This window comes from Triturus cristatus, chromosome 3_1 (genome assembly GCF_964204655.1).
Source record: "Triturus cristatus chromosome 3_1, aTriCri1.1, whole genome shotgun sequence".
Taxonomy (NCBI): domain Eukaryota; kingdom Metazoa; phylum Chordata; class Amphibia; order Caudata; family Salamandridae; genus Triturus; species Triturus cristatus.
In genome coordinates, this window is record NC_140583.1 from 803792471 (window position 1) to 803807181 (window position 14711).

The window sequence follows — 14711 nt, forward strand, 5'->3', positions numbered from 1 at the left end:
GTCCATCCACCGATCCACCCCTACCATAGAAAGAGATTGAGGGTGCAGCTGCAGGAGAGCAGTTTCAACGCGCTCACCCATCACTGCTTTCTCAAGTTTTTCTGTTTAACCAGGAAACATCAATTCATACCTGTGAAGTCCTGGGCACCGACTCCCTTCAGCCCCACAGTTTTCAAGTTGATCTCATTTTAAGGGCTGATTCAAATTTCCCCTTGCATGAAAGGGGCATATTCATGATGCCCGTTGTATTTATATGGACTGGCCACACCAGCCCTGTCGAAGGATCTTCAGAACGAATTTGACAGATTTTGCAAGGTGCACACTGCCATCACTGTGTGTGATATTAGACATGGACAGGCATGCAGGCCAGTGTTATGTGATACGACCACTGTGGTATCTTGATTATTGATAGGACTGTATGTGAATTTATGCCATTGCTATATACTGGACAAGAGCTGTGTAATTTGTATGCACTTTGTGATTCCTGGCATAGGTTTTGTGATACTGTCACAACGTTGAGTGATTTTGCCTACCACTTTCTGAAGGTAGTCAAATTCTTTATTTCGATAATTTGAATCACCAAAGACACAGTAAAATAAAAATACAGTACATTATTCCTCATACACCACTAGCAGCAAAGTTCAATAATCCGATTATTATAAAAAATCGAGTTAAGATATTTAAATAGATTAAAAATTAAAAATATGTTTTTTTTTTTAAAAAGCATTACACATTTTATAACAAAGCACATGTAATACCCATATAAGAAGCAGTATGAATGTAATAGTTATCTAAAACTATACAGATAAGGAACTAAGCCTCAGATACCGTAGGACCCTAATCAAGTTCTACAAGTTTATTGATGTTATTTCTGCGAATGGCCCACATCCAGCTCAAGTACTTAGCCATTGCAATAACTATGTCTTCTCGCGGGTTTGTTTTCAAAATGTGGAAGGCTGTTAAACTTGAACTTGAGAAGCACTTAAGCTTTATAAAAACGAAATAAAAGCTGCTCAAGCCTCTTACTATCATGAAAAAATTGCTTCCGCCTCTAATTCCCCTAGGGAAATTTTTTAAATTATGAAATCCTTGCTCTCCCTTCCTAGTCCTCTTACTGATTCTAATGATGCTCAAAAGCGTTGTGATGAAATAGCACATTTTTTCTCCACAAAAGTCCACAACATTTATTCTACGTTTTTGCAAACTACCTTGGATACAAATCCATTGCCTACTCATCAAGTCATGTTACGGAATTCGCTCCGCTGACCCTACCGGCCCTGCAGAGACTTCTGAGGGAGCTTAAATCGGGATCTCCGGCAGATCCTGCTCCACCGACCATTCTTAATCTGGTCTCAGAGATTGTTACTCCAGTTATTCTGGACACAATAAATTCCTCCCTTACAATGGGGCAGGTTCCGCTTCTTTGGAAACAAGCCAGAGTCAAAGCCCTTCTAAAAAAAAACAATTTAGACCATGAGGACTGGGCTAATTATCGCCCCATCTCTTTGTTGCCAGGAATTAGTAAACTTGTGGAAAAATATGCTAATTCCATATTGGCAACCTTTTTGGAGGAAAATAACTGCCTTCATTCCACCCAGACCGGCTTCAGGCGCCATCAGGAGACCGCCGTCCTCGCCGTAGTCGAATAGTCTAGAAAGATCTTGGACAACGGAGGCTGCGCTGCGATCATTTTATGAGATCTCGGTGCAGCCTTTGATACGGTTAATCATCAAATCATGATCCAGAGACTTAGGGAGGTGGGAGTAGGAGGGACAGCCCTTAAATGGTTGCAGTCCTTCCTTTCAGATAGATAATTTGCGGTCTTCGAAGAGGAGGTTCTTTCGAATCAGATCCCTCTGCAGTGTGGAGTGCCCCAGGGATCTTCTCTTAGTCCTACCATGTTTAATATCTACATGAGGCCCCTTGCGGAGGTGGTAGTTCCCTGGGGTATCCACACTGTTATGTACGCTGACGACACCCAGTTGGTGGTGTCCCTTAGTCGGCAAAACATAGCGGGATCGGATTTAACCTCCTGCCTGGAGAAGGTCTCGGAGTGGATGAATCTGTCCTTTCTTAAATTGAACGGTGCCAAGACAGAAATTATGATACTGGGCCATGCGTCCCCTGTGAATTTAGATCTTATGTGGCCTAGCTGTCATGGCCGCCCTCCTGTCCCAAAGAAACAAATTAAGAGTTTGGGCATATGGTTTGATTGCAATCTCAATTTCACAGTGCGAGCACGTAAAGTTGCTTCTAACTGTTATGGCCTTCTTAGAATGATAAGGAAGATTCTTCCTCTTCTTCCGTTTGAAGCCAGGCGTATGTTGGTCCAAGCTCTCATTCTATCGCGGCTGGATTACGCGAACGCAGTTTACCTGGGTGCGCCACAAGGAACTACAAAGATCTTACAGACTGTTCAGAACTGTGCTGCTCGCCTCTTAATAAATGTCCCGAAATGTTGTTCTGCTAAGATAGCACTCAGTCGGTTGCATTGGCTTCCTGTTCAGGAAAGAATCAGGTTTAAGGCAATGTGTATTATCCATAAATCTATTGTTGGTAATGGCCCTCCTATCATCCAGTCTATGGTGCAATTATATCGCACCAATAGAACTCTTAGATCCACTAATAAACAACTTCTTGTAGTCCCTAGGATTAAACGGTCACGGAACCAGCTTCCAGACCCTATTCGTCTTGAACATGACTATCTCAGGTTCAGGAAGCAGTTGAAGACCTTTCTCTTTCCATGATTAGTGGTGAATGATAAGGTGTCACAGAAAGCGCTGGGATGCCCTTGGGTAGCCATGAGCTATATAAGTGTGTATTCATTCATTCATTCATCTTGTGCCCAGAGTAGAGCAAGTCAACTTTAGCCATTTATTTCTTGGACGTTTATACGCAGAGCATACAAATAAAATAAGCATTATGGTCTCATCCATCAGTTGGCATGAGGGACATTTGGCATCTATTTCATTTTGCCATTTTCTAATAAAGGTTTTTATTGGCAATGAGCCTACTCTAAATTGATGGAACAGTTTCCTGTCACTCGGTCTCGTGATGAAATTCCAATAAGCTGCAAATCTCGATTCTATTGCGTTCCAAGAATATGCCAGTAAGAGAGGTATTTTGTACTAGTGACAACGACTTAGTATTACTCATGTTCCAATAAGCTTCCTTATAGTCTTTTTTGGATGGAAACCTACTGCTCATCGGATCCTCCCACAGATAGCTAATACCCATATCGGCCAGTGTGCTCTTTACCTTTTGTAGCCAATTAATTTTGCATGCCGAATCAGTTTCTTTAACATGTTTCAATGCATTTGCATATGGTAGTAAATCTGGAGTAGTCCAGAGCCTTCTCCAGTACGCTATGGGTCTATATGGTGCTAGCTCCTGCAATGTCGTGCAACCCAGATCTAAGGTAAGAGGTTTAAGTGGTGTGGATTGTGGGAGGCCTGTCAATCCCTGCAAAAACTTATTTTGGGGTAGGGTTAATGATGTTATATTTTCAAAGCCCCATAATTCGGCACCATACAGTATTGAGGCTCTGATCTTTGCGTGGATGTATGTCGTTACAACGCACACTTTTACAACGCATGCACTTACAACGCATTTTTTACAACGCAACATCCACTACAACGCATTCCATTACATAGCATGACACTACAACGCATTTTTAAAAACTACCTTTACAACGCATTCCATTACATCGCATACTACCTTTACAACGCATACCATTACAACGCATAATATTAAATTGCATTTAAGGTAAGTATTGGATAGTATAGGGGTAAAAATTACAATTCTAACTCCAGGGGGTGCAACAGTAGGGTAAGTGTTGGATAGTATAGGGGTAAAAATTACTATTCTAACTCCAGGGGGTGCAACAGTAGGGTAAGTGTTGGATAGTATAGGGGTAAAAATTACTATTCTAACTCCAGGGGGTGCAACAGTAGGGTAAGTATTGGATAGTATAGGGGTAAAAATTACTATTCTAACTCCAGGGGGTGCAACAGTAGGGTAAGTGTTGGATAGTATAGGGGTAAAAATTGCTATTCTAACTCCAGGGGGTGCAACAGTAGGGTAAGTGTTGGATAGTATAGGGGTAAAAATTACTATTCTAACTCCAGGGGGTGCAACAGTAGGGTAAGTGTTGGATAGTATAGGGGTAAAAATTACTAGTCTAACTCCAGGGGGTGCAACAGTAGGGTAAGTGTTGGATAGTATAGGGGTAAAAATTACTATTCTAACTCCAGGGGGTGCAACAGTAGGGTAAGTGTTGGATAGTATATGGGTAAAAATTACTATTCTAACTCCAGGGGGTGCAACAGTAGGGTAAGTGTTGGATAGTATAGGGGTAAAAATTGCTATTCTAACTCCAGGGGGTGCAACAGTAGGGTAAGTGTTGGATAGTATAGGGGTAAAAATTACTATTCTAACTCCAGGGGGTGCAACAGTAGGGTAAGTGTTGGATAGTATAGGGGTAAAAATTACTAGTCTAACTCCAGGGGGTGCAACAGTAGGGTAAGTGTTGGATAGTATAGGGGTAAAAATTACTATTCTAACTCCAGGGGGTGCAACAGTAGGGTAAGTGTTGGATAGTATAGGGGTAAAAATTACTATTCTAACTCCAGGGGGTGCAACAGTAGGGTAAGTGTTGGATAGTATAGGGGTAAAAATTGCTATTCTAACTCCAGGGGGTGCAACAGTAGGGTAAGTGTTGGATAGTATAGGGGTAAAAATTACTATTCTAACTCCAGGGGGTGCAACAGTAGGGTAAGTGTTGGATAGTATAGGGGTAAAAATTACTATTCTAACTCCAGGGGGTGCAACAGTAGGGTAAGTGTTGGATAGTATAGGGGTAAAAATTACTATTCTAACTCCAGGGGGTGCAACAGTAGGGTAAGTGTTGGATAGTATAGGGGTAAAAATTACTATTCTAACTCCAGGGGGTGCAACAGTAGAGTAAGTGTTGGATAGTGTAGTGTAATATTATGCGTTGTAATGGTATGCGTTGTAAAGGTAGTATGCGATGTAATGGAATGCGTTGTAAAGGTAGTTTTTAAAAATGCGTTGTAGTGTCATGCTATGTAATGGAATGCGTTGTAGTGGATGTTGCGTTGTAAAAAATGCGTTGTAAGTGTAGTGCGTTGTAAAAGTTGCATTGTAAAGGTTGTTCCCCCTTTGCGTTGTCAATCGTTATAGCTGGGCCTACCTTCTTAGTATGTGAAAGCCGAAATTCTTTTAAAAGGACACCAGCAAGTTGGGCATGCCTTACGGCCAATGTATCAATCTGTGGTTTCCAAGTTAGTCTTTTTCCCAAGGTCACACCCAGATAGGTAAATGTATTTGTTTGTTCAAGTATGGCATTATCCATTACTACTCTTCCTTTTACTGATTTATATCTGTGTAAAACCATACATTTTGTTTTATCTACATTCACCATTAAATCATGATCTTTGCAAAATACCGTAAATCTATCCAACGCCTGTTGCAACCCCATTTGAGTCTTAGATAGAATTAAGGTATCATCCGCAAACATTAGTAATGGTATCTTATTGCCTGCTAGTGAGGGAGCGGCTGTTGGATATGATAAAAAATATGTAAAAGCCCTATTAATAAAAAGCGAGAAAAGGGTAGGTGCTGGAACACACCCTTGACGTACCCCTTTACATACTGGGAATCGTTCAGTGACCTTCCCCTGGGATCCCCAGCGAACCTGGGCATAGTTAGACTCATGCAATTTCATGATGACAGAGAGAAGTTCTGGAGGCATCCCTGCTTCCTTTAGTGATTCCCATAGTTTATTACGGGGAACTAGATCGAGTGCAGATTTTAGATCTATAAAAGCTGCATACATGTTTCCCCCTGCCAGAATTACTGTTGTCCAATAAATCATCATAAATCTAAAAACTTGATCTATAGTACTAACATGGGGGCGAAAGTCAGCCTGTAGTGTTGAGAGAATCTCACATTCATCTTTCCAAACATGTATACGGCTCAGCACAAGCCGGGCCATAATCTTTTGCATAGTGTCTATTAAATTTATTGGCCTATAGTTTTTTGGGCTGGTGTGGTCCCCTTTTTTATAGATCGGTATAATCTCAATGCCACGCCAAGAGTCCGGGATAGGTGCCCCTCATGCTATAGCGTTTGCTAATAAATGGATGTATTTGGTCCAGTTAGCTTTATCGAATTTAAATAGGTCAGCAGGAATGCAGTCCTGGCCGGGTGCCCTTCCTGCTTGGATTGCATCCAAGGCTATTTCAACTTCCCTAATCTAAAAAATCAGTGCCGTCTCTGGGACTAAAGCGAGGTTTGAGTTTAAGATGTTAGGCGGAGTAGAGAATTGAGCCTCGAAATAAGAAACCCACTGTTCCGGTGCAACGTTGTTGACCGGGGTTTGCAAAATTTCACCACTCCCCTATTTTACAATGTGCCAGAATTTCTGCATGTCTTTCCCGGAGATAGCTTGATTCAGTTCTTTCCATCTTAGTTCGTCAAAATCCTGTTTAGCTATGTGTTGTTTTTTTTATATGCAGTCCGTGCAATTCTAAGCCCCTCTATTTCCTTCCCCCTTATTGCATAAGACAATTTCCTATACGCTATTCTGCAATCCTTATTATACCACTTGGCTGATTTTTTAGGGGCTCGATTCCTAGTGCTGAAATGATTAATATCATGTTATCCAATGCAGTCTTCATCAGCTCTAAGTTATGGGCATTTCCCAATAACATCGCCCATTTTACCCTTCTCATATCATTTGTCATAATTACATCAGGTGTCGCTATCTCAGTATGCTCTGATTGGCAGCCCAAAACAGTTAGATGTAACATTAACAATAGGGGGTTATGGCCACTCTCTGTTCTCGGTTGTATTGCCATATATATAAGTCGGGGCCAGAGCTCCACACTAATAAGAAAATAGTTAATACGACTACTTCTCGTCCCATTATTAAATGTGTGCTGACCTTCACTATCTGATAGGGTCCTTCCGTTTACAGCCCTGACACCACATTCTAGACACAGGCTTTTCAGCTGTAGTACTGCCTCTGTCCATTTTTTTCAGTGATAATGTTAGCAGTACGATACCCTAAAGTGAGTCTTCACTACTAAAGCCACTATCTTCATAACCTAGGGGCTTAAATGTACAATTAAAATCGCCTGCTATAAGTATATAGTTGTTCCCCCTAAAAGTTTGGATAACATTTTCTAACATGGCAACTGTATGTGAGGATTTTCCACCCGCCAACCCTCTTGCATAAACATTAATCACTATTATGTTTAAATCTTGTTTTGATCTCAGTATGATAGCTAACATATCTGGACTGTCCTTTTGCGTTTCTTCAATCCTGTAATCTGAGTGCTGTCTCACCCATGTAGTTAATCCCCCGGAGGGTCTCCCGTTTTGATTAGAGATGGTGGAGTTTGCGAAGTTTAAGAATCCCTGGCGAAATATAGGATTCTGTGACCAGGTTTCTTGGAAAGCCCAGATATCAAACCCCTCTACAAAAGAAGACCAGCCAGAGGATACAATCTTCGCTTGTAAGCCAGCTATATTCCACGATGCAAAGCCTAATGGTCTTTGGCTTACAGAGTCGCCATTTTGGAGGTCAATGCCCTCATGGTTTGTATTTCCCAGGATACTCGGGGTTTCGTTAGAAAGTGTTTGATTTACTCTTACAGTCCCTAAAGATAGTTGATAGGGGAGTGACTCTAGGGCAACATTATTTTGCTGTGTATTTGACCTTTTTCCATTGCATTGTCTTAGGTCCTTTACTAAAGACATCCTAGAGTCTACATTGTATACCATATTATGAGACCCCGACAAACTAATTGGTGACGGTAAGATGTCCACAGCGACAGACGCCGGTGACGGAAGGTTCCCACTATTCTCTGGTTGGGTTGGTGTTAGATCCTGTATATTAACCCCATTAAACAAGATCGATCGAGACTGACTTAAATTACTCTCATTATACAGCGATAGTGGTGCCTGTAGTCAGTCGCAAGCTTCTAAGTTGGAAAGAGGAGCAAATCTATTTTCACAAGTTAGATTATATTCATTGGTGAGCCTCCTAAGGCAGACCTAGGGTGTCTACCCCGCACAAAACTGTGTTGGTGAATCTGTGGTATTATTGGGTAGGGTGGTCTGTAAAAAAAAAACAGAGGGAACACCCTGATATTATTCGGATTCATATCTAAGTCGGTGCACATCATATTCAGTAGGAATGTTACAATAGAATGATTATTGAAGTTTAAGACTACACAATCCCCCACCTTTTTTTTCCTTGATGGCCCAATCCAGGTTACTCTTCTGGACATAATCAATTGGCTTTGTATGTTCCTGTCCCACACCCCAGCCCCCCTCAACCTTTGGTCCGTCCAATGCAAGACCTTAGTCATTAATTGAGCTGTGGATTCAACTTGACCATCCCGCAGTGGTAGCACGTTTCCTAATACCACCACCAATGGGGCAGCCGCTGGTGGAAGATGCAGAGTTATGGACTGGCTTTCTGATTTCATTGTCTTTCGTGTCTGTCTTTCAATCCTCCTACTGACACCTGGGCTTCCATGCCCCAGGGGTGTTAAGGCTTGTCCAATAACCTCACGGTCGTTTATGACCCTTGATGGAGTATTTATAGCAACTATGCTGTCCGGTATTTTAGCCGCCATTGGGCTCATGATTGTTTGTGCAAATTCGCTGAGGGAGTCTGTTGATTTATCGAGTTCTTCTATGATTTTAACTGGCTCAATATTCATTAGTGGTGCTGGGGGTACGGGCTTTGGCCTCATAGGTGGAGGTAAGAAGGGTAAGGTGGGTAGTTTAACTGCGAGTCTCCGTTTACTAGTTTTCAGATAAATAGCTTCCAAAGTCAGGGCATTTTCGTTGAGCGTTTGAGACAGCCCTATCTTAGTTAGAATCCTAATTAAAAACGCCTCTGTTGAGCGAAAGTTTGACTTAGCCAATGATTCAAGACCATTTAATTTATCTTCTATCTGGACCAGTCTCATTGTAAGGGGTCTAAATATAGTAATTATCAATGTTTCCAGTCTTTGCCACGAAACTTCATCCATAGTCAAATGAGATGCTTGGGAAGTAGCGATGATCGGGGTTTTAGCAAGACTATGAGTTTTAATAACTTGGTCATTAGGGTGGTCAGATGAATCATCCCCCCCTCTTCTAGATTGTCTAGCCAGTTTTGCTGGTTTGGGTCTCTGTGGTCCCCCCCCCCTCTTCCTTTTCACCACTGGATCTGGGGTTGGGCCCAAGTTCGGTGGCTTTGACTTTCCTAATGCCCTGGCCCAGCCCAGCCTCGTCCGGTCGCTGACGGGTGCAGACCGGCCCGCCCTTGGCCCGGGCGTGGCCCGGGTGCGCCCGCGCGCGTCCTGCGCAACGAAAGCCCTAGCCCCCCTATTAAGCGCCTCCTGGCGCGCTGGTTTCAGGACGCGGCGTGGAGCGCCGCAAGGTTTGGTGTAGTTCCCCAGCCCGGACGGCAGCAGGCTTCCCTGCGTCTCCTCAGTCCCAACTACATGGTGAGTTCTGGTGGCTAGTAACAGGCAAGCAGGATAATGGGCTCCCGCACAGCGGGAGCCCTAGCCCCTTTTAAGCGCCTCCTGGTGCGCTGGATTCAGGACACGGCGTGGAGCGCCGCAAGAGTTGATGGGACATGTAGTTCCTCAGCCTGGATGGCAGATGGCACCCACGAGTCTCCTCCGTCCCAACTGCACAGTGAGTTCTGGTGGCTGGAAACAGGCAAGCAGGATAATGGGCTCCCGCATAGCGGGAGCCCTAGCCCCCTTTTAAGCGCCTCCTGGCACGCTGGTTTCAGGAAGCGGCGTGGAGCGCCGCAAGGGTTGATGGGACGTGTAGTTCCTCAGCCCGGACGGCAGCAGGCGTCCCCGGGTCTCCTCAGTCTCAACTGCACGGTGAGTTCTGGTGGCTGGTAACAGGCAAGCAGGATAATGGGCTCCCCCTTTCTATATAGGTGGACTGGGCCAACACTGTATATTGAGATAAGTGCTACTAATGCACCAACATTATTTACTGGGAATTGACTATACATCTTATTAAATGTTTACCAGCTTCACGGAGAAGTAGATTGGATTGCACCTGATGTAGAGGCATGTGTGTCTTCAACACAAGACAGTTCCACAGTTTGCCAGATGTAGTGAGTGTATTAATGATTGTTATGAAGTTGCAGTGCAACTGGCATAATACTGAGTTGGTTCATTATATTAACTGAAAGTGCCCCTAGTTCTCTTCTCTGGTTGCTGCATTTGAAAGCATTTGAAAACGCCTGAAGAGGCCCATACTGGATGTAGCTCACCACTGTAAATAAGGTGTGCTAGGGGCTAGCCTTTCTTTACAAGGTGAAATGGAAAGATTTTAACTTCATATGTTAAACAGTGGTGTGAACATCTGCTGGGAGTAGGCCCTAAATCACAATTAATGCAGCTAAGCCATCGGCCCCATGGCGTTAATAATCAGTGTGGCCCTGGTGATGAACTAGAAGAACAGCATTAATTACTTCAATATTATCTGCATGTACTAAAACACATGAGAAATGTAATATTATTAAAATATGTTACCTCATTATACAACATGAATGCCAATCACAACCATATGTTAATATTTCCTGCTTTTGTAATATCTGCAGCTTCTTAATGCCATACTCTTATATGCTTGGATGTAGTTTAATGCTTATATATTCTTGAATACGCATTCACAGAAACAAGCAGCAATGTGCACACAAAGCATTCCAAGAATGTCCTTTAAAATACCTCCTGAGTGTCTGGATTCTCTCCCTCTTTCACTCGCTATTCTCAAACACAAACATGCACACACAAGCAGACACAGCAGACACTCACACCAAGCCCGCATTTTACCTGTTGTGTCCCGTGTGGCGCCCATGGCATACCTCCGGAACCCCCCCGTGATCCCTGCGTTGGTTTTACAATGCTACCTGTCCATCATACCACTGGTCTGGTGTTTGTGATTGATATTTACCGCTTACCCATTTGACCCCGACCTCCTCTAGGACACCACATTCCTGAGTGTCTTTCCATGCCAGGAGTCGATGATATGAGCTAGCTACCCGAGTAGGGTGAGTCGGCATTCTTTCCAGTTACCACAGGAGTCCGGGCTCCCTAAACCCGTTTTCAACTCTTCCTGCGCTCATGCTCTATCGCCGTTTTCCTGCACGAGCGGTTCCAACGCTTTTGTGAACAGTACATGTTGCAGCTTCTCTAGTGGACTAATTTAATGCAACTGACTATCGTCCACTCCTGCATAACCATTGTGTTTTGTATTCCTAGGTTGGCTGATCCGATTTACAGGTACTACACGCAGGGTACTGTCTGTAGTTTATCTGTTCTACCCACTTAGACAACCACTAATAGTGTCGATCACACTGTTGTATTTGGTCTTGAAGAATTGCCGTCCACCTTGACAAGAGGACATGAAACATGTTGACCACCAGATAATGCGCATTATCCTGTAACATTGTGGCAGGGGTGCGCTACATTCTCCTTTTTAATCAGGATAGGAGCCAGGTTCATTAAAAAAATTTGAGTGGACTCCTATTTCCTGTTTTAATATACACGTAGTCTAGTGACCTACTTCACACACATCTACACTGTTTTTAAGGCCCCTCACACACACTGTGCCAATACGGCATGGAATAAAAGATCTCCGCCAAAGAGCCCCTCATAGGGTACCTGTCAGGTATTGCAGCACCAACCTGACAAGTAGCACACCCTATGATGAAGCATGACAGCAAGCTGGCTGGGTGTGTGAGGGCACTTATTCCGAATGGAGGAATTCCCCTTTTCCTTCCTAGTTTAGTGTACCTTGTTTGACACTTTTTCAAGCTAGTATTCCTTTCCCTGTCAGGAACTGCATACACATTGTGTTGGATTACTTTTGGGCATGTATGCTGGACCTATATAAAAGCCCACAGTCCCCCTTTTTTGGTTACACACTCACACAAAAGACTCAGGTGGGATAAAGGCCGTTTTACACTCCTTATCTCCAGTGGCTTTCTTAATTGCTGCTGTCAGCGGGATGCCTGGATTCCAGTGTGTGCACAAATGCACATGATAGTGTGAATGTGATTGACAGCACAGGGCCAGAATGGACCCTGCTCTGTCAAACACAGTGTGATGGTGAACACCGGACATTATGCAAATGAGCCCTGCTGAATAGATTAGTGGTGGCTCTGCTTGGGCTACAGAGGCGCTTTGGCTGTCAGACAGTCTTGTTCGTGCTCATGGGACCTAGCAACAATGACCCTACCTTTGATGAGTACCGGTACTCTCCTTGGCAGCAGAGAAGTGCTGGTACTCAGTACCTGTGAGTACCAGCCCAATTAACGCACTGGCACTAGATTCTGAAAAGCGCCTACAAACTCTATTCCAGAAGGAATTCAAAAGTCTTGTATAAAGCCTCTTATAAACCCTCCTTCTTTGTTTGTCTCCAACTAAGCAGGACATTGTATATGTCAGTAGCGGTCCGTGGAGGGAGTTCGGTGGGGCAGTGAGGCAGGGCGGGGGAGGGGCAGAGTGGAGAAATGTAAACACCGGAATATGGATGAAAGGAGGTAAGTACACATTTAAATAAATAAAATGAATTCCTTTGCGCGTGCTGCATCGCAAAATGCAGTTTTCATCCATTCCTTTCATCCTCCTTTCATCCATATTCCGGTGTTTACATTTCCCCACCCTGCCCCTCCCCGCCCCGCCTCACTGCACCACCGAACTCCCTCCACGGACCGCTACTGGTATATGTGTGTTTCTTTTGTTGGATCCCCTATCGGACATTTAATAATTCTGCCACTGGAAGGTTTTAAAGTGATGAAACGAGACTGATTGACTACTGACCGGTCGGCGTAAATCTGTTTGATCACCATGTGAAAATTGGGAGAGGATTCTTAATGTAATGTGGTAAGTAAACATGGCCGCCATGTCCTGCGCATTCTGGAAAAGTGGCCCCGGAAGGCCAATTCGCTACGAGGGTTCGATAAATAACAAGTGTGGCAGGATTTTTCAAGCACTCATGTTAGAAAAAGAATATGTCATATGTACCGGGGCTCCCCAGTCACAGCCCCTTGGTACGTGCGTGAGGTGCTCATCCTGTGCAGGTTTTTATTGCATTCTTTTACTTTTAGAATTGATTGTGTAACGGGGTGAGAGCCGGAGGACAAGTCCCAGGATGCAAAGACTAGCCCTGCACTTCATGATTCCTCAAGCATGGACCCAGGAGCCGCGATAGCGCTGAAGCGACAGAGAAGCGCAGCGCCCTTCAAGTTGAACAATTTCGATTTTTCTTGGAGCGGAAAAAAACGTAGATGTGGCTGGTCACATGAAAAGCGATATCGCGATATCTAGCATGGCTCACTGCATGGGCGCAGCTCCGGATGAAAGGAGTCCTGTTGCTCTGCTAGGTGTGAACGTCAGAAGGAACATTTGAAGTGTCCGTGCTATTCCATAAAAAGACTTGGTTCACGGCTGCCCGTGTCTCGTGCGTCTTCAGTCAGCAGTACCTCCGGATCTGGCCTCACCTCCCACCAGCGCCTTCTCAGCAGGTTTCTTGTGAAAACGCCCACGGATCCAGCTGCCTGCGACCCAGACAACCTGCAAAAGTGCGCAGAGAGATAGCAGATGAATTCTATTAATATATATACAGGTTTCTCCTAGTTCTCTTCTTAAAGTCTGTCCTTCCTCTGCCAGGCTGGCACCGTGCCACAGATATGGCAGCTATTCAACCACCCTCGCCTGTATAGGCTGATTCCTCCCCAGCCACGCAGGTCTTTTGGGTGCGCTCTCGGAAGATACAGGAGGCCCGCTGATAAAGTCATGCTAGAATTGCAGACCTACAGGTATGTCAGAAATGTCCTGACTACTCTGTAGGGCTGCCCGACTGTCCCTATAGTCTCTGCTGAAGGCTACTGTAGAGGTGAAAACCAAGAGGTATGTGCAAGCCTGCCTGCCATTGGTTCACACACCTCAGTGCGACCCCTCCAAGGTCTCTTTCAGATCTTTCCAACCATCTGAACAGGGGCGATTAGTCGGTGGCAGTGTGTTATAGTTTTTTGGGTGAGGGATGCAGGGTCGCCACAGCTATACGCCATGGGCCACATCTCTAGTAAACTTCCATACCCGGAAGTCTTCCTCCACTGTGGTGTACAAGTGAGCTGTGTGTACATGTTCATCTAAGCTCTCTGGAACAGGACTGGGTGGTTGCAAGATACTGGATGTGTTCCAGCCAGAAGAAGAGTATGCGACCCCAAGACCATTCAGTCTTCCTCTTCTCTGTCCCATACTTAAGTACTCTCTCATCGAGGCAGGCCTCTGAAGATGCATTCTACGAATCACAATTGCATTTCTATAGAACTCTGTACCCCCGAGGAGGCCATGAAGTACTCCGGTGGACCGATAGCATGCTACTCCATACATTTTGGACCATGGGTGAGAGCTCACTGGGAAGAATGTAGGTGTCGAAAGTGCAGGAAGAAGCCTGCAAAAGCTGTCCTTCTCCTTCTTGAACACCTTTTACAGGGATGTTTTTCTTCTGTCTCGATTAGGGCCGGAATCCACTTAAGGATACCGCCCAAGTCAGCTCTTGGGTACTCCAGTACAGGAGTATGCATAGGAAGCATCATTACGAAGTAAATGTTTGGCACCCAAAACTGGACCAAATCCCCCCAATCTATATTG

General features: G+C 44.4%; 1 pseudogene; it reads right to left on the minus strand.

Moving 5' to 3' along the window:
- LOC146861073 (uncharacterized) overlaps positions 1 to 14357 on the minus strand; it is a 43572-nt pseudogene extending 29215 nt beyond the window's left edge.
- Between the last annotated feature and the right edge of the window lie 354 nt (positions 14358 to 14711).